The following is a 7277-nucleotide window of genomic DNA, read 5'->3' on the forward strand; positions in this document are numbered from 1 at the left end:
ATTTGTTTAAAGAGTAAGTGTGGCGGAAAAAAGGTACCAACATGAGGAATAAGTAAGGGAGCAAATAGTTTATCACAGCACCCTATAGTGACATTTTTATTTATGAACACATCTTCTTCAAATGAATTACTCTTGCCCTCCTGGAGAGATATAACAGCACCACAGTCATCTGAATACTCAGCTCAGAGTTGCTGTGATTAAACAGATATGAATACATGTGATATTCAGGCTCCATAATGCCATCATCCATCATATGTCATAATTATGTATTATTAGACGTCACACGGTTTGATGTAGACGATAAAGGAGAGGTGGATCCTTTTTGCCTGCCTCTGTCAGAACAGGGAGGAAGTTGATGAGTGTGACATGAGGGGGCGCATTAAATATGAAGATCAAGTTTCTCTCTGTTCATGCTGAATAATCTTATATTCAGCGAGTGAAAACATCATTTCAAATCTGAGGCGAAGCAGTGAGAGAACCATGAATGATTTAGAGTTATTCTTTCATTTAAATGCATTGCATAGGTTTAAAGGCCTCATTTTCTATGCAAATAATTAACTAAAAAAAAAACAACTTTGTCAACTTATTGACTAGAAGAGAAAACATCCTCTGGCAGTGTTTGGCTCTTGGTGGCATTAGCCTCTTAGTCGTCTTATCCTCTGCAGCTTAATGACAGTGTGCAGATGTTATTGTGTTGAGTTGCTCCGTTCAGCAAGGCAAGATTAAAGGGAAGTGTGTAGGTGTACATTATTTACAAAGGAATTGTGCAGGTTTTAAAAAGGAACTGTGTAGGAGTGTGTAGGTAGCTACCCAGTCCTGTTTGTTTGCTTGTGTGTGTGCGTGTGTGTGCGTGCTGTGCATTGATTGCTGCTTCTACTTAGTCTGAACTGACCTTCTGATTTAATATTCATTGCTCTCCCTTGTCATTGTGCCATCTTCTCCTATTTGCTGTGGCCAACACAAACATGGACGCACATTTTTTATTTTTTTTTTTGCGCAGAGAACCCACAAATAAACACAGTTAAATATGCATAAGTAGTCCTCTTTTGTCATTCGGGGGATTATTTCTTCATAAATGTTGTACATTAGTGGTAAAAGCAGTGAGGAGTAACGTGTAGAATTCAAATACCGGTCAAAGGACTTGTAGATGTGTGACAATTATGAAGAGGTGTTTTGAAAAATACCATTTTAGAAGGTTAAAATGATGAGTAAAAACACAAAGTCACAACAATAAGAGCCATACAACTCAAAAAATGTAGATTAATGGCTCTAAAAACAAATTTACAGTGCTGTTCAGAAATTTACATAAACTTGTCATCAGCAAGGATATCATGGTAATTTTTGGTTCTTACAAATGGAATTGAATTGTTCTTTTCCCAGCATGGACTGGTTATAAAATATCAATTAATTAATTTTAAAAACTAGAACTGAATGTACAAATGTGAAGGGGCTGTGACTTCTCTCTAATCCACACAGGTTTGAATATATTTATACACCTTTAAAATATGCCTAATTCTCTCTAAGTAAGTTGCAAACAGTCCCTTTAACAGCAATCTGAAAAGTCTGCCTGAATGTTTGACAACTCTTTATATCAGAAATGAACAATCTTATTCCAATTGACTGGTTTCCTGGCGTTAACTAGCCTGTAAACGCAGTCAGAGGTCAGGGTAATCCCTTCAAGCTTGAATGAAATTTGCGACTGCCTACATGGACGAGTCACTAATCTTGTAAGGAGACATTTTATGACAAGAGGAGACGAATATTCAGCTTCATTTATTTCCAACAAGAAGAAAGATGCAACCAAAATAATGTAATTAGTTGTTGTTCATGACAAAAGTGTTCGGTCTCTCCACAATTTCTGAGAAAACTTTTGATCAAATTGAAGTGAATGTGTGTGTAAATATTTGAGTGTGTATGGATTCATTCTGAGCCTAACTAAAGTGGAAAAATTATAGTTTTTAAAGTTGTACACCCAGTTTTTTTTATTATTTTTTTTATTCATTTAAATATTTTTGTTGTTGTTGAACTGTTGTCAAAAAAAAATAATCCAAAAGTGTAACTGTGACAGAGAGGGGACAAGCAGGATCAATAATTAAAAGCCAGAAAATAAAATACTTTCATACTGATGATAAGTTCATGTAAACCTCTGACTGGAAATGTAATGGTACCACAATTCCTAATACGAGTAAATATCCTCCTGAGACCCGGCCCATACACTTATGTCCATTATAATGGACATTTTGTTGAAGCTTATTTTTTATTCATACTTTGAGTTACCCTTTCTAGCCCTACAGTACTCTTTAGAGGACATCCTGGGCTTTCCAGGGATGTGTCATGTAATAGGTTTGCATACCGGGAAGTCCCTTTTTTCCCTAAATCAAAATGGCCTACCTGCCAGAAACCACATTTTACAGAAAGAAGGTAGACGAGTCAAATATGTTTTTCTTTTGTTATTTTTGTCATGATAATTATTTATATTCTTGTTAATTAAATACCAATAATAATATTTTGACAACAGACCTTTTCTGAATGTCAATTATAATGGACATCAGGACCATTTCAGTGTATTTAATGACTCCACATTGTTGTAGGAGAAAGACGTGAAATTGGATTCTCCACAAGATAGTAGAGGGAGATTCAGATCTGGAGTTGTCAGATGAAGATGAGGATAATAAATATCACCCTCTGGTAGGGAACTTCATCAGATCCAGGCCAATCTGATGAAGAAACAGACTCATGGTCCGTTCTCACCAAACGCGTTACGCATGTCAAAAACGCACTTGACACTTCAAATTTGACACGTGTGAACTTTAGGTGCATTCATACTAAAAGGGTTTTGAGCATCAGGTGCGTCTGGTTTACATTCACAGTCTATGTGGAACGTCATAAAAACTGGCCCAATGGTTCAAATCGCACCGCGCTAGAAGCTCATAGCGCTCCTCCATGGCCCTCAACGCACCTTCACATAGACTTTGAATGTAAACCAGATGGGCCTGAGATTCAAAACACATTTGGTGTGAACGCACCATTAGAGCCAGAGAGAGAGCAGGAAAGTCACTGTGCTAGATGGGCCAGGATTAATTTGTATGTTTGTCTGGGGCCCGGCATCTGTGATGGGAATGTCCATTTCTTGGTTCTGGTCGACATTCGATGAAAGCTCAACATTTGGTCATAAAGATCCAAATGTTGGATCACTATGACCAACATTTGGTCCTAAAGATCATGGGCACAAGTTTTTTTCTTTGTTTGACCATCAACTGCAAATATCATTTAGATCAGGGGTCCCCAAACTACGGNAGGTTTGCATACCGGGAAGTCCCTTTTTTCCCTAAATCAAAATGGCCTACCTGCCAGAAACCACATTTTACAGAAAGAAGGTAGACGAGTCAAATCTTTTTTTCTTTTGTTATTTTTGTCATGATAACTATTTATATTCTTGTTAATTAAATACCAATAATAATATTTTGACCAGTAAAACAATTTAATAATTTCTGTTTAGAAATAACAGACCTTTTCTGAATGTCAATTATAATGGACATCAGGACCATTTCAGTGTATTTAATGACTCCACATTGTTGTAGGAGAAAGATGTGAAATTGGATTCTCCACAAGATAGTAGAGGGAGATTCAGATCTGGAGTTGTCAGATGAAGATGAGGATAATAAATATCAGCCTCTGGTAGGGAACTTCATCAGATCCAGGACAATCTGATGAAGACACAGACTTATGGTCCGTTCTCACCAAACGCGTTATGCATGTCAAAAACGCACTTGACACTTCAAATTTGACACGTGTGAACTTTAGGTGCATTCATACTAAAAGGGTTTTGAGCATCAGGTGTGTCTGGTTTACATTCACAGTCTATGAGGAACGTCATAAAAAACTGGCCCAATGGTTCAAATCGCACTGCGCTAGACGTTCAGAACGCGCCTCCATGGCCCTCAACGCGCCTCCACATAGACTTTGAATGTAAACCAGATGGGCCTGACATTCAAAACACATTTGGTGTGAACCCACCATTAGAGCCAGAGAGAGAGCAGGAAAGTCACTGTGCTAGGTGGGCCAGGATTAATGTGTATGTTTGTCTAGGGCCCGGCATCTGTGATGGGATTGTCCATTTCTTGGTTCTGGTCGACATTCGATGAAAGCTCAACATTTGGTCCTAAAGATCATGGACACAAGTTTTTTTCTTTGTTTGACCATCAACTGCAAATATCATTTAGATCTTTCCCATAAATGGTGGAGGCCATCACCACAGGATAATCGTCAAACCACTTTGTGACAGTCAGCTAAGGTGCTCCCTTCTGTTCACAGTGGCCCATCTTCTGGTAATTGGTGTGGCTTTGGTATTCTTTGGTTCATCATAATGGTTCCAGGTGCTGCAAGACCCTATGAGAAGTTTTCAGAACGTATTCCTCATCATTTTCCTGCTAATAACTGGCATTTTGATTTTTTTTAGTCCAGAAGATTTTGACTCTGGGAAAGCCAAGATAGGCCATGTGTGCTGATATTCAGAAGAAAGTCCTTGTTCATGTATTTTATATTTCTATTATGTTCAAAATAAATAAAAAGTAAACAATTAATTAAGTAAAAATGAATAAAGTCTTCATTTTTTGGGCAATAGTGTTTAGCGACACCCCTGCAGTTTGCAGCCAGTTTTGGTTTTTATTTCAACTAACAAGCAATAGACTGCAACCAGAAATTGATATTTTCTGATTATTAAATGTATTTTTCAAATTTGACCTCTTGTTGGGTAAATGTGATTCATTAAACAATAATCTGTACATTTTTCCATTTTTTTAAGTTCTGTCATAATTTAGACTGAAATAGTCCCGACGTCCACTACAATGGACATGCTGTAAAATTTTAATAAAAAAAATATTAAAAAAAATAAAATGCTAAGGTGTTCATTTTGGCCTAAATAGGTGGAAAATCAAAAAAAAATGAAATTGGAAGACACTTTTTTTCTTCGGTTCTCAGGAGGATTAGGAAAAAGACAGAATTAAACTTGAAGTATCATCAGAAATACTGCACAGATTTCCATTTTCTACACAGAAATGTGTCCCAGCTCATCAGATTACAAAAGATCAGATCTGATTACAGCAAACAGTTTAGGACTTTCCAAAGAAAGTCTCAAATGGCAACCACTGAGGTCTGAATTGGGCCCAGCAGCCTGCGTGTCCCTGTAATAGACACAACATGTTTTTTAGGGTGTTTCCAGAGGCCCAGATCAATTTATATTATCCTGCAGTGAGCCAAGCCAAACCACAATGACATCTATACACAACAGGCTTACAGGATGCAGCATCTGAGCAATTAATGTTTTGACTTTTCACATTTTCACAATCTATTTTAGGCCATATCTACTGAAATTATATTCAGGTTCAGGCCGATTATGTGGCTGCAAATCTGAAGCCGGTTATTATATTAAAATAAATAAATAAATAAATAAATAAATAAATAAGACAAATTTGTTTTCTAAATGATAGAGACGCAGCGCTTCGGAGCAACAGTTGTTGCTGTTCAACGCAGTCAAGCTGAAAGTCTGTGTTGTTGTACTCTCTTTGGTTTTCGCCTCACGTGACAGCACCCGCTGCGACCTGTGACGAAAACACCTCCATCCTGTCATCATAGCAAACATGTTGCTGTGCACTGCAGCAGAAAAATATTCACATTGTGCCAGCAAAACTTCACTGCATGGGCCTGCTGACAGCAGAGTGAAGCTCAGCTACAGCGTCACTGTGGAAAAACACCGTTTGGCAGTAGGTGTGGAAAGCTTGCATCTCAGACGGCTAATGAGAATATATTTTTTTTTCTCTGTTTTGTTTTACTTTTATTTGTGAAATGCAAGAATTACACAATCCCTTCTCCCATCATAGCTAGGCTGAATTAGAGATTAAACGTTCATTATATTTCAGCAGAAAGGTTGCACCAACGAGGAACCACATTTTGTAATTATAATTATTAAATAAAGTGCTCCGTGTGAGTTTTGAATCTCTCACACTCAATCATCAAAGACTGAGCTTGTCAGTCTCTCTGTAAGTATGAAAAGATTTCTTAATTCAGGGTTTAGTCTTTGGCTGAGAAAACACTTTTTAATCATATATAGTGTCAACCCAGTAAATATAATAATGGTAAAACTAACATTAAGACTATTATTAGATGTGCTGCATGTGTTTTTCGCTTCAATTACCTAGAAATCAGTTATCGACTTCTGTGGTATGGATATGTACATGAGCGTATGTGAATGTTTTCCCATGCAATGAATGTCAGAATGTTGTTTTTAGTTCAGGCAGTAAAACTCAGCTGTGTTGCTGCCTCAAGTGAGTTCTTTCATAAACGTCACAGGACATCAGAAATGCTTCAATTTGAACTATTTAAGCTGCTTGTCATGTCCCAATGCTCTGCTGCTGCTGCTCCCTCCGGTCTGCTTTTTGTTTCTGCCCCTCCACCATCTCAGCTGCTATCAATGGGCTTCAGTATGTCAGAGATTGTCTCCTCATTTCAGCTGGTCATCTCTCCATCACTCCAACATGGCTGAGGTCGGAGCCTGGACGCCAAACCCAGCGTTTACACGTGGGACCGAATATGGATGTCGTGCTGGTCTTCACATTAGGTTATTTATAACCAAACTATTCAACACATTTTCTGGTTCTTTTTTGAAGTTTTTACAGGTTTTTTTTTTATTATTACTATTTTTCATACATTTTAGGTGTCAAAGCGTCACACACAGGCATTGGACGAGAAAAATCTAACAACAGTAAATGAGTTTAAGGAAAGCTGGTTAAAGCACAGACAAGATAGGAAGCAGTATGTGAGGTATATATGTTTGCCTATGCATACGATGTTTCCAGTGTATAATTGCATGCAATTATGGGTGTTAGGAAAATTAGCCGCAGTGTGTGTGTATATGTGTGTGGTTTTGATTTTAATGGGAACAGAAAAGTGGGTGACAGAGGTTGCATTGTTAAATTATGCATGTTGTTTAATTAGCCAATCAAGTGTTAAAATTAGCTGCTGATGACACCCCCTTAGGTCAAAGGAAAAAAAAACAGATTTACTTTGGATGTAGGCAAGTTTATTTCCACTTACAAAACTCATCTTCTTGTAGTGTTAATTTGTGTCTTCGTCTGAACTTAGCTCTTGTATTTATTGGTTTTCTAATGATGTCCTTAATAAGTTATTACCTGATTTGATTCATGACTTTAATTACATCCCCAACATATTGCATGTGGTAATAGTATATATATATGTGTGTGTGTGTGTGTGTGTGTGTG

This window comes from Poecilia formosa, unplaced genomic scaffold (assembly GCF_000485575.1).
Source record: "Poecilia formosa unplaced genomic scaffold, Poecilia_formosa-5.1.2 Scaffold70, whole genome shotgun sequence".
Lineage (NCBI taxonomy): Eukaryota > Metazoa > Chordata > Actinopteri > Cyprinodontiformes > Poeciliidae > Poecilia > Poecilia formosa.